This window comes from Cryptomeria japonica, chromosome 5 (assembly GCF_030272615.1).
Source record: "Cryptomeria japonica chromosome 5, Sugi_1.0, whole genome shotgun sequence".
Classification (NCBI taxonomy): domain Eukaryota; kingdom Viridiplantae; phylum Streptophyta; class Pinopsida; order Cupressales; family Cupressaceae; genus Cryptomeria; species Cryptomeria japonica.
The window spans coordinates 611,188,759-611,204,099 of NC_081409.1; positions in this window are offsets into that span (position 1 = coordinate 611,188,759).

Below are 15,341 nucleotides of genomic sequence, written 5' to 3' on the forward strand. Positions count from 1 at the left end.
TCAACCTAGGTTTAGTGTGTGTGGGGTCTTATGTCATTCTTTGGAGCACAAGGGGTGGACCTTTTTGATTCCACACAATCAAGTGGTTTGATGCCTTCTTCCATTGGGATTTTTCTTGCTAGATGTCCGTGTGTGTGATGGACGTTACTACTTCTCTTCAGTTCTAGTGCTATGGATTTATGATGCAAATGTAATCTCTATTATTTGTAAAGATTCATCTATGCACTTGTATTAATATATCAATCATGTGATCATTGTACAATGACATTCTATTATAAAAATTGACTTATATCAGTAACGTATTCCATATATGAGAGGTATTATGTAATGATGTTTTTATTTGTTCATTTTATATGGTATTGGTGTTGTCTATGTTACAAAAATGGATAATTCTATCATGTTGAATGTTTTTAATATCTTAAGAACAAATGGGTATTGGTGAAATATGTTACAAGCTAGAGTTATCGTTGCACCAAAAGATCAACCTGTCAATGCCTGATACAACCACTAGACTTATAGAATCCATAAGAGGCTGTTAAACCATGTCATGAATCCCCACGAGGGACGCTGGCCCACTACCAACAATCCCCCTCCGAGCATCACTTACCATGGCCTGCGCAATTCGAACCTATGACCAAGCTCTGATACCACTTGTTACAAGCTAGAGTTGTCATTGCACCAAAAGATCGACCTGTCAATGCCCGATACAACCACTAGACTTATAGAATCCACATGAGGTTGTTAAACCATGTCGCGAATCCCCACGAGAGACACTGGCCCATTGCCAACAAAATAAAATGAGTGTATTATCTTAGAAGAGTTAGATAAGTTATATCTCATGGTTAGAATTCTATAGTTTAAATGGTAACTTTTCTATGTTGTGGAAAAAGTTTAAGTAGGATATATCTCAAGTGTCTTTAGTTGATGCTTTATAAGTATTAACATTAAGAACCTTAGAGGATGTAAGTTGGATGTTCAAGGCAAATTATATTTGTGCTTTAGTATTACATAGTCATGTAAGTTTAAATGTATGTTATTTATTAAAGCATAATGTGATGTATCATAGATTTCCACTTGTTCACTTAAGATGATGTGATATTTTTAGCTAGATGTATTATTATTTATCTTGTTTTAAAAAAATTATCTCTATGTTGTTTATAATGGTTGTTAGTTGAATTAATTCTCCAGGGTTTCTTGGCGAGCATTACATTGTTTTAAGTATTGTTAGATCTATTATATCTATTATTGTAGCCTAGTTTCAACTCATGTTACACGTTAAAAAAGAATATAATTGCAGCTCATTTTACACTATTTGCAGCTCTCGCTTATCATTCACATTTCCTTGAAATCATTCTTACAAATCATTATCCTTGCCGAGTTTATGTTGAACATGCATGGCCCTAAGCACATCAAACTTTCCCCACATCCTTTCTCACATTCTTGGCATATGTGGCTTCTGCGTTGAGCATTTTTCATATTACCTAAAAAAAACATTTTCATTTGGTTCATTTCTAACAATCATTACATTCCCTAAGAAGTTTCTTGCACCAGACAAATCATAATGCCCCATTGATAAAAACAAATTATTTTGCCAACAATCCTTTAAACAGTTCACATCGCCTTGTTTATGCTTATACATCTTTGTAGCCTTGGCGTGGTGTTTAAATTAGTCTAGTTTGGACATATCCTGTAATCATTGCATGTCGCGAGACCACAATTCTTCAACACATCCTACAATAATTTATCAGTAGATCCTTATCCTATAGCCATTGCACTTCAACTATTTTGTGTGTTTTTAGGTTTATTTGTTAAGTTCGTTGCTTGTTCTTGTTAGTTGTTGTTTGTTTGTTTGTTACATTGTTGTTGTTGTTTTGTTTTTGTTTTTTTTTTAAAAAAAAAAATTTAGTTTGTTAGTATTGGTAGTGTTTTAGTTAGTGGGTTTGTTAATTTTGTTAATAGTTCAGTTAAATTTAGTTTTGTTAGTTTAGTTTAGTGATGTTTTTATTAAATTTGTTTGTTAGTAGTTTAGTTTGTTAGTGTTGTTAGTGTTTGGTAGTTTGTTATAATCTATGTTAGTTTTTAGTGTTTTTAGTTAGCTGTTTGGTTTAGCTTGTTTATTTTTTTAGGTGTTTGTTAGTAGGTTAATTAGTTTTGTTTAGTGAGTGTGTTAGTATAGTTAGTTAAATTTAGTTTGTGTCTTTGTTTTTGGTTAGTCAGTAGAGTCTTTTGTTTTGTTAGTTAGTCGAGTCTTTTGTTTTGTTTGTTAGTAGAGTCTTTTTGTTAGTTAGTAGAGTCTTTTGTTTTGTTTGTATTTAGAGTGCCTTTTGTTAATATGTTACTTATTGTTAGTGTTTGTTGGTTTTTGTGTTTCGTTTATTAGTTTTGTTTGTTAGTGTCTTTGTTTAGTCTTAGTGTGTCTTTGTTAGTTGTTAAAGGGTCTTTGTGTTGGCTTTTTGGGTGTGGTAGTTTTTAGTTTTGTTTTGATTTTGGTACTAATATTGTAAGGCTAACAATTTGTGTAGGTTTCCCCATCATGTGTCCAAGACTTGAAAAAAAAAACTACTAATGTTATTTGATGCAGAACACATGTCAGAGAAATGGTGATTTGAAACTGATTGTTTGATTCTTTTATCTTAAATCACATTTTATTTTGGTTCTTAAAAAAGAAAAAATATTTTTTGTGTTTGACATGCTTGTGCATGTGGAGTGGACCTACCGTTAACACATACTATCCTCTCTCTTGACTTTCATGGTCCTAGGTGCAAGAGAAAAGTGTTAGCAGCACTCAAGTTTTTATTTCCTTAGAAGGGCCTGCCTCTTGAGAAGCGATTAAGGCCGAGTGAGAGGGAATGACCCAAGTGGTACTTCTTTAGCCCACCATATAAATTAAGTCAGTTTTAAACTGTGACTGCTTGGCAATGTGTATCTAGACTGATGGTTCCCTTAATATCCATAGTTTTGTGAGATGCGTAAAAATCCTTTAATGAGGACTACGGCATGCTCTTAAGTGAGTCACTACTGCATGGGTAGACACCAGGTTTTGCTGAAGTTCCCCCACTAAGAACCAATTGTTGTAGTAGCCCAAAATCCTTTTTCTTGTTGGTGCAAGAGGACAGACCTCTAAAGACACCCTATTATTTAGTGTAGAGTGTAATGCCCTGCAAGGATACGCCGAAGGGATAAAGCTACAACACATGAATGGAGTGCCAATATTTTTTTATTTATTTTTAATAAGACACAATATAATGATACAATGAGTTATCAAAAGTTCAAATAACACAGCGGAAGACTAAACAAAACCTAAGGGGTTTCCCAACGTGATTACATAACTTAACATCTAACTCAACTCACGACATCTGACCTAGTAAAGTAGGTTAACTTAATTTCATGTTATTACTTTAAACAAGGATATAATTTGTTCAATAATTTAAAAATGTAGATAATAGGACACGCTCATCCGTTATGGTTGAAGATGAGTCTAACATGAGAAAATTTACCCATTGAAGTTAAAACATAGATAACATATGAATTCATCCATTAAGGTTAAAATATAGATATCTTGATGAGTTCATCCAATTTAGTTAAAATATAGCTAATATGATGAAGTTCATTTATTAAGGTTAAAATGTCAATAACCAAATGAGTTCATCCATTATAGTTAAAATATAGCTAATAAGATGAAGTTCATTTATTAAGGTTTAAATATAAATAACCAATGAGTTCATCCATTATAGTTAAAATATAGCTAATAAGATGAAGTTCATTTATTAAGGTTAAAATGTAAATAACCAAATGAGTTCATCCATTATAGTTAAAATATAGCTAATAAGATGAAGTTCATTTATTAAGGTTTAAATGTAAATAACCAAATGAGTTCATCCATTATAGTTAAAATATAGCTAATAAGATGAAGTTCATTTATTAAGGTTAAAAATGTAGATAACAAAATGAAGTTCATCCATTAGAATTACAATTTAGGGAACATGATGAGTTCATCCAATATTTTTTAACCATTCATTACATTCAATTTTACATTAAACACATGCCATGCACCTTGTTCCAAAACGCACTTTAATTTCATCATAAATAGTGAGATTTTTGCAAGCATACTTATTTTCATTAACGATAATAGAATTCATTTTGCTAATCGAAACTACACTCTTTCATGATCCACATTACTGCATTAAGAGATGATTGCATACATGTATTTATGATACACCTCACCTAATCCACTTATACATTCTACCAATATGCCATCCATACATGCTAACACTAAAACATGAAACATAAGAACAAAGACATCACATAACACATAATTGATATTGAAGTTCACCCCTAAAGGGCTACATCTCTGGGTTGCTCAACTGCAAGACCCCTCTGATCATTTAAATAAGTTAAGGATACATAAGGTTCACATCACTTACAATCCTGCCATCAAGGCAAGCCTAACCAATATACAAACGACCACATCGGTCAATAAATACATAAATGATCCCTGAATAGAAAAGGATCCAACTGAACATAATAAAAGAAAATATAAAGGTCCATTGCCCAACGGTACTCTAACTAGAGACCTGACCAGCTATGGTCAACCACAAATCAACACTCGACACCCGCATAAAGGACAAGTCCAGTTATAACACCATCACAAGGCAACAGCCAAACTTGAGACCAAGGACAGAAACACGTACCCGAAATCAACCAAATGATAGGGTCCAAACAAACATATCAAGGCCTTGCCATTACTTTAAGAAAAAGTGAATAAAGAAATTAAACTTGCATAGGCAATAATCGGGAAAGGACAATCTTCTTTCCTATTGGTTTAAACAATAAAAATCGATCAAGTTTTCTAAATGATCTAAAATTTCAAAAATGCATTAACAAAAAAATCACCCTTACAAGGTGAATACAATACCAATATTGCAATATTAACATTTGCCTATCTCTCAATACAAAGGAAAGATATAACTAAACCATTTATTTTACTAAATGAAAATATCATTAACTTACCAATTTTCCAATCGATACATTATTAAATTTCCAATAATTCTAATAGCATATCATTTAAATTTTCAAAATATCCAATGATAAATATTTCTTTTTTCAATTACCCATATAATTTAGTTCCATTTCTAAAATTCCTAGATGACCTATATCATTCCAATCGAAAATAATATATTATTTAAAAATTACCAAATAATAAATATATTTTATTTCAAAAATTTCTAGTTAAACTAATATTCTATCTATATCCAAAGGATACTTCCTCATTAAAACAGATACCCAAATTAAATATTAATTATTATATATATTAATCTCCATAATTAAAATATATATTAATAATAATTTAATAGTACACAGATTTCAAATTAAATATTAATTAATAGATATTTATTAATCTTCATTAATTAAATATATATTAATAGTAATTAATAATAATTAAAAAAAACTATTAAAACCAACTTTTAATAAAATAAGTTTCTTTTTTTTAATTAAAAGAAAAACTTTTTTAAAAAAGTGAGGGAAACCACTGTGGGGCCCACCTCCCATCACGGGAGAGGTGGAAGCCACCGTAGCTCCCTACGGCCACCACTATGGACGCATGGTTTCCTGCCACTATGGACGCAGGGTCTCCTACGGCCACGACAGACACAGGTCCCTGCCGCCACTGTTGACATAGGGTCTCCTGCGACCACTTGTGGTCGTGACCCTGCTGAACCTACGAGGAGGAGGGCGCGGGTAGAGCCCTTGGCTCCTCCGCCCTCCAACCCTAATCCGTTCAAACAGATTTAAAAAATAAAGTTCATTTTTTAATTTATATATTTTTTAAAACCAAGGAAACAATAACAATAAATAAAATCCCAGATTTCCAAAACCCACAGTCTCATACAGACACTAAAACAAAATTTAATTTCCAATATGATCAAGAACAACAAATATTGAGAATTTTTCGAGCAAGATCATGGTTTTCCAAATAAACAATCTTTGTTGAACAACTTTCAAATAAGCAAATTTTCTCAAACACCAAAACCATATTTTGCAAAATAAGATGGATTTACAACCATTTATCTACTCCATTTAACCAAACTTGACCCAAAAGCAACCAATATTCCCAAAACTAAAATTTAAATTTAAGAACATTCATGAAGATTTTAAGCAAGAATCATCAAGAACAACCATTTCCCAAAATTTTTTTTTTTTGAAAGACAAACCTAATAACATAAGAAATCAAAGAGATGCATTGAAATCCTACCTCATTTCACATTCTTGGCAAGATCTGATGAAGAGCCCAACCTGCAACTCAAGAAATCCTTCCTTCCCAAAATGCCCAAATCTCCTCCAAAAATCCTTCTCCAAAAATCTTTTAAAAAAAAATGCTCTCCAAAAATAATCCCCCAAAAATATTTTCAAACCCTAGGGTAAATGGAAGAATCCTTGACCTAATCCCCCTATTTTTGAATTTAAACATCTTTTAAATAAGAATGAAAAATCATTCTTTTCAACTATTCAATATTCTAAACTTGCTTTTCTAAATTTAAATCAAAATGCTTCTCTCCCTCATTTAATTTTAATTTTCTCAATATTAGAAAAGCTAACATTTATATTTCACAATATTAGTGAGGGTAAAATATTTTTAATTAAAATAAAATCCCCAAAATCAATCCTTCACACTATATCAGATATATATAGATTAAACTTGCTTTTCTAATTAAAATTGATTTTCTTAAATAATTAAAATTAACCTTTCTATTCCAAAAAGAAAAAGAGATTAAATTATTTATATTTCGAATAAATTTAAATCTTCCCTTTCAAAATGCATAAACTAAATAAATTCATGATTTAAAATTAACCATTAAATTAAACTTGCTATAAACATAAATAGAGTGCTCTTTTTAATTAATGATTAATCACATAAAAGAAACCTATTTATTTTAATTCCTCAATTACTAATGCGTAAATGAACACCTTAAATCAAATTAAATACTTTGGATGAAATACTCAATTTTACCACACGCACAACACGCAACCCAAGAAAGCCAACCAAATACACAACCTGCAAACCCAAATGAAAAGGGAAACTGAAGGACCATAGGTGATGCTCACTTGAGCATGACCAGGGTAAAATGAAGGTTTTACAACTACCTAATCCAAATTATAAGGAAGAAAGAGGTATACTCTACCCTGTGATCCAGGTAAAGACGAACCTTGCACCTAGGTGGTACTGTACCTACAATCTCCTGCACCCAGGAGTCACACACACACACACACACACACACACACACACACACACACATATATTTAATGAAGGTGTTAGCTTGAGAATAATAACAAGAATCAGGAGAACAATTAAACTTACACAAGAATCGATGTGAAAGCACATTAATAGGTACGCACATTTATCATAATATCTGACTACAACATTACATCATGGTAAATCAACCATTCAAGAATGCCACATAAAAAGTCAACCAAGGTCAAACTGATCTTTACAAAGCTGACTAGGGTAGGGGCACTACATCCTCCTCCCTAGGCTCTAACTTAATCCCGGAAGTCGTAAGGCTAAGCGAAAATCATGCAACACGTATTAGCCCTGAAACTCATTTAACAATTATCAATTTGCACATATGAATCTTTTCACAAACAATTGAGACATTATTGCTATATCCTCTACGAATGTCATTATCCATTGACAAGATACATCTAAATCCCTACATTTCTTATAACATTTTGGGAATTATCAATAATCATAGTAGAGATACAAGAATTTTCTTCCTTTCATTACACCAAGTTAAAGCATTAAAAGAGGTAAGTAACAATTGCCATACTCATTTATCAAACATGACAAGAAAACATACCATCATGACCAATTTATTTTACCAATACATCTCTTTCACAAAACTTTATCCATAGAACTAGCTTCAAATATCAATTTTTTTTTACAACTAAGTTAACTTTCAATAATAAGAGCAACGTAAATAACTCAATTGTTTACACTTTCCAGGCATATAAGAACCCTTCCAATGACTATGTCCCATAACATAGTGATAAGATAACACCATTTAATCCATGATTACACATAATAACCATCCACATAACTAGATTGCACAACTCAAAAGGCCACATGTGAGCATGGTTAATGCTCGGTCAAAGAAAACATGCACGATTAACATCTCTATGTCTGATCTCAGAACAAATAACATGATCATAAATATCCAACATCTCACTCAAGGGCTTGATGGTGCTAGGGAACACCATAGCGGTGCTACCTTCCATACAAGACCCTCGTGAACATCCCTTGTTGTGTAAGGTGGTTATCCTCCAAGAGATAGTCACCACACAAAGGTAGGTAGTGGATCCTAGTTGTTTCACAACCTCACATACCCCCATCCTCAAGGTTCCCTATGTCTACTTCCTCATATACACTCAACCAAGAACATCTCCTACATTCTTGGAGAGGAATTCACATTTCAATACAAGACCAGCATACGAAAAACAATAAGGATAAACCAATTTAGCCACCAAAGTACAAAAGAATAAAGATAATAATCATCAATTCCAACAGTAAGGCAAGAAAATAACTTTGGAATTGCAACACCAAATCAAGTAAGCAAAGGATTGCAAGATTGTGGCTAAACCTTCAAGGTCAAAATAAAATAAATTGCTGGCCCACAAGGAAATAAATAAAAATATCATAAGTGCACATAACATCACTATGTGAGTAGCATCTAGTCACCAACGAGGAAGGAAGGAACAATCGTCTAGCTATCATAGTAGCTCATCATGTGGTGTGGCCTAGTCACACATCTACATGACATGGCAGTGTGCACCTAGACATCACCCCACATCACATCATCATGTGGCATGGCTCTACCCTAAACCAGTCGGTAGGCCACATGGCAATGTCTACTACATCCTACATCATGTCTCAGCATGACATGGAAATACTCCAAGCAGAAAAGGCACCCAATGGATGTATCCCACATGGCAGTGTACCTCACAAAAAAGGGCACGTGCAGGTCACACCCCTCATAGCGACGTACCTCTTAGGATACTCTCTATAAGCTAGCAATATACATGGTTAAGGTCCACCCACATGTCTACCAACATTGACCAATCGGCAACTCATGTAAAAATAACATACCTTTCATGAAGACAAGGCAAAAGATCCTCCAATAAAAAACATCATTCTACTCAAGAACTAACATCAATATGCTCAAATAAAGGATAGGAGTAGGTTGGCACACATAAACCTTATAAATTAGTTCATCAAAAGGGAAAGTATTGAGTACACCTATAATACAGTTTCAGTATATAACTATATTTTTCCTCAAAATAGAGAAGCTAAAGTTACTTTGCGTTGATATTACTCGTACGCCGATCCATACTATTCAAGGAATGGTGACTTCTAATACTACCCCTTCACATACTGACTTATCAACAACCCGTAGGTTGACACTTAGTAAGGAATCAAATAAGAAACATCATATAAACAGTATGGTTTCCCATACTCATAAGAAAACATATCCTCCATGGTTGATTACTTCACCATCCCATGGGCATACATAGCAAGCATGAGTTTCGTACAATACGCAAGGAATAGAATCATTACTGGTTTAGTCACATTTACAAGAAGTACTTTCCAATATGCTATCATCTACTCAAGAAAGGTTTTAACTATTCTTTCCACATGAATAACTGAATAAAGTTTACTCTAGATACCGGTACTAAAATTCTTAACAATTCACCATTACATAAGGAAATAACATCATTCCTATATCTCTCTCTAATTCCACTAAGCATTCATATTCACATTACTAACTATGCAATTTTCTTTCCGAATCTAAAGACTTTCATCTTTCCATAAGAAGCCCAAAAGCAAACATATAATTGCATATGCATTATAATTTTTTTTTTTTTTAAATCAATGCATTCTTGGTAGCATTTCTAAAAATCTTATTATTTAGGCAAAGGGAAGGAAAAGAGAGCTTGATAATCAACTATTTCCTACAAAGACACAAGATTAACAAGATCACACTGCAAGCTGAAACTTCTCACTATAAGCTTATCATTTTAGTTGCACAGTTTTCATATTGCTATCGTTTTAGGAGGATGCCAAACAACCTAACATGCCATTTCCAATTATTATGGTTGCAACAGAATTTTCTAGTTTTCCAAACAACAGAGATCAAAACAGACACTCTTATCGATAATGCAAGACCTCATGCGAGCACTCACTACTCATAGTTCAATATAAAACATATCATAATCTGCAGCCTATCATTGAAAATTCAAGGTATGGTAAGAAGATAAGCGAGGAGCTATCAACTAAATAATACACAGTAATGCATACACATCAAACAAGCTTTTCATTTGCACTTTCTAAACATAATAAAGCAATTACATATATCCAGAGGTAAGTTCAATGGAGCATTGCTAAAATAGATCCTCAATCAAACTTGTTTAATGAAACACATAAAACAATCTTTTGTGGAACACATTAATACACTCTCGAAGCTGCTATAACATGTTCCCTTTTGGTACTTCTTTTACAAACTAAGCAATTTCACATAGTTCAACTATTCACATATTAATGCACCTTACTTAAGATATAATTTAATTATGTTACTCCTACGAAACACGTGGATAATTCTTTAATGTAAACATATAATTTTTCTCAATAACCAATATGAACTTTCAAACCAAAGCCCTTTTATAATATAAAAACACAATCGTTATAAGGCTCACACAAGGGCTCAAGAAGTCGCAACCTTCTCTCACAAAAGAAAACTCAAATAGGAGATAATTACACATATCAAAAACATTTTATTTTCTAGAGAGAGAGAGGAGGAAGGGTGATAATCATTCATTTTTCTACAAGATAAGCATTCAATATTTACCATACTGGTCCTTTAAGTGGACAACACTATGCTAGATCATACTCTTAAACACACACATTTCGTACTTTTAGATTCAAGACAACACTAACCAACCCAAATGGATTAATCAAAAGAGTACAACAATCAATAAGGAAGGTACATATGACTCTCTTTTAGATTAAGAGAAATCGTAGACCAAGACCTCAATAAGAAGACAAAGCACATATAATCACTCCAAAACACCCACATCAAGAAGGTGAAAACAAGGTGTGAATACACAAGTCACACACAAGTTAAGGTCTGCTCAATCACACACATACAAAAAGGATGACAAGAATACTCATAAGGTCAATACACCTCACACCAACTAAGGGCACAAGTGAAACCAAAGATCCCAGTGTTTGCAACATGGCTCTGATACCATATGTAATGCCCCACCAGGAAACCCCGAAGGGATAAAGCTACAACACATCAATGGAGTGCCAATATTTTTTTATTTCTTTAATAAGACACAACATAATGATACAATGAGTTATCAAAAGTTCAGATAACACAGCAGAAGACTAAACAAAACCTAAGGAGTTTCCCAATATGATTACATAGCTTAACATCTAACTCAACTCACGACATCTGGCCCAGTAAAGCAAGTTAACTTAATTTTATGTTATTACTTTAAACAAGGATATAATTTGTTCAGTAATTTAAAATTATAGATAATAGGACACGCTCATCCGTTATGGTTGAAGATGAATCTAACATGAGGAAGTTTACCCATTGAAGTTAAAACATAGATAACATATGAATTCATCCATTAAGGTTAAAATATAGATATCTTGATAAGTTCATCCAATTTAGTTAAAATATAGCTAATATGATGAAGTTCATTTATTAAGGTTAAAATGTAAATAACCAAATGAGTTCATCCATTATAGTTAAAATATAGCTAATAAGATGAAGTTCATTTATTAAGGTTTAAATGTAAATAACCAAATGAGTTCATCCATTATAGTTAAAATATAGCTAATAAGATGAAGTTCATTTATTAAGGTTAAAATGTAAATAATCAAATAAGTTCATCCATTATAGTTAAAATATAGCTAATAAGATGAAGTTCATTTATTAAGGTTTAAATGTAAATAATCAAATGAGTTCATCCATTATAGTTAAAATATAGATAATAAGGTGAAGTTCATTTATTAAGGTTAAAAATGTAGATAACAAAATGAAGTTCATCCATTAGAATTACAATTTAGGGAACATGATGAGTTCATCCAATAATTTTTAACCATTCATTACATTCAATTTTACATTAAACACATGCCATGCACCTCGTTCCAAAACACACTTTAATTTCATAATAACTAGTGAGATCTTTTCAAGCATACTTATTTTCATTAATGATAATAGAATTCATTTTGCTAATCAAAATTACACTCTTTCATGATCCACATTACTGCATTAAGAGATGACTGCATAGATGCATTTACGATACATCTCACCTAATCCACTTATACAATCTACCAATATGCCATCCATACATGCTAACACTAAAACATGAAACATAAGAACAAAAACATCACATAACACCAAATTGATATCGGAGTTCACCCCTAAAGGGCTACATCTCTAGGTCTGCTCAACTGCAAGACCCCTCTGATCATTTAAATAAGTTAAGGATACATAAGGTTCATATCATTTACAATCTTGCCATCAAGGCGAACATAACCAATATACAAATGACCACATCGGTCAATAAATACATAAATGATCCCTGAATAGGAAAGGGTCCAACTGAACATAATAAAAGCAAATACAAAGGTCCATTGCTCGACGGTACTCTAACTAGAGACCTGACCAACTATGGTCAACCACAAATCAATAGTCGACACCCACATAAAGGACAAGTCCAATTATAACACCATCGCAAGGCAACAACCAAACTCGAGACCAAGGACAGAAACAGGTACCCCAAATCAACCAAACGATAGGGTCCAAACAAACATATCAAGGCCTTGCTATTACTTTAAGCAGAAGCAAATACATAAATTAAACTTGCATATCTTATTTCCTATTGGTTTAAACAATAAAAGTCGATCAAGTTTTCTAAATGATCTAAAATTTTAAAACTGCATTAACAGAAAAATCACCCTTACAAGGTGAATACAATACCACAATTGCAATATTACCATTTGCCTATCTCTCAATACAGAGGAAAGATATAACTAAACCATTTATTTTACTAAATGAAAATATCATTAACTTACCAATTTTCCAATCGATACATTATTAAATTTCCAATAATTCTAATAGCATATCATTTAAATTTTCAAAATATCCAATGATAAATATTTCATTTTTCAATTACCCATATAATTTAGTATTCCATTTCTAAAATTCCTAGATGATCTGTATCATTCAAATCGAAAATAATATATTCCTGAATAATATATGATTTAAAAATTACCAAATAATAAATATATTTTATTTCAAAAATTTCCAATTAAACTAATATTCTATCTATTTCCAAAGGATACTTCCTCATTAAAATAGATACCCAAATTAAATATTAATTATTATATATTTATTAATCCCTAAATAATAAAATATAAACAATTAATAATTTAATAAAACACAATTTCAAATTTAATATTAATTAATATATATATATATATTAATCTCCATTAATAAAATATATATTAATAATAATTTAATAGTACACAGATTTTAAAATAAATATTAATTAATAAATATTTATTAATCTTCATTAGTAAAATATATATTAATAATAATTAATAGTAATAAAAAAAACTATTAAACCAACTTTTAATAAAATAAGTTTCTTTTTTTTAATTAAAAAAAAACTTTTTAAAAAAAGTGGGGGAAACCACTGCAGGGCCCACCTCCCATCACGGGAGAGGTGGAAACTATCGCAGCCCCCCGCGGCCACCACTATGGACGCATGGTTTCCTGCGGTCACTGTGGATGCAAGGTCTCCTGTGGCCACTGTGAATGCAGGTCCCCGCGGTCATTGTGGACGCAGGTCCCCGTAGTCATAAGTCCCTGTAGCCACTGTGGACATAGGGTCTCCTGCGGCCACTTGTGGTCACAGCCCTGTTGAACCCATGGGGAGGAGGGCACGGGTAGAGCCCTTGGCTCCTCCACCCTCCAACCCTAATCCGTTCAAACAGATTTAAAAAATAAACTTCATTTTTTAATTTATTAGTTTTTTAAAACCAAGGAAACAATAAAAATAAATAAAATCCCAGATTTCCAAAACCCACAGTCTCATACAGAGATTAAAACAAAATTTAATTTCCAATATGATCAAGAACAACAAATATTGAAAATTTTTCGAGCAAGACCATGGTTTTCCAAATACACAATCTTTGTTGAACAACTTTCAAATAAGCAAATTTTCTCAAACACCAAAACCATATTTTGCAAACTAAGATAGATTTACAACCATTTATCTACTCCATTTAACCAAACTTGACGCAAAAGCAACCAATATTCCCAAAACTAAAATTTAAATTTAAGAACATTCATGAAGATTTTAAGCAAGAATCATCAAGAACAACCATTTCCCAAAAAAAAAAAATTTGAAAGACAAACCCAATAACATAAGAAATCAAAGAGATGCATTCAAATCCTACCTCATTTTGCATTCTTGGCAAGATCTGATGAAGAGCCCAACCTGCAACTCAAGAAATCCTTCCTTCCCAAAATGCCCAAATCTCCTCCAAAAATCCTTCTCCAAAAATCTTTTCAAAAAAAATGCTCTCCAAAAATAATCCCCCAAAAATATTTTCAAACCCTAGGGTAAATGGAAGAATCCTTGACCTAATCCCCCTATTTTTAAATTTAAACATCTTTTAAATAAGAATGAAAAATCATTCTTTTCAACTATTCAATATTCTAAACTTGCTTTTCTAAATTTAAATCAAAATGCTTCTCTCCATCATTTAATTTTAATTTTCTCAATATTAGAAAAGCTAACATTTATATTTCACAATATTAGTGAGGGTAAAATATTTTTAATTAAAATAAAATCCCCAAAATCTATCCTTCACACTATATCAAATATATATAGATTAAACTTTCTTTTCTAATTAAAATTGATTTTCTTAAATAATTAAAATTAACCTTTCTATTCTGAAAAGCAAAAGAGATTAAATTATTTCTATTTCGAATAAATTTAAATCTTTCCTTTCAAAATGCATACACTAAATAAATTCATGATTTAAAATAAACCACTAAATTAAACTTGCTACAAACATAAATAGAGCGATCTTTTTAATTAATGATTAATCACATAAAAGAAACCAATTTATTTTAATTCCTCAATTACTAATGCGTAAATGAACACCTTAAATCAAATGAAGGTGTTAGCTCTAGAATAATAACAAGAATCAGGAGAACAATTAAACTTACATAAGAATCGATGCGAAAGCACATTAACAGGTA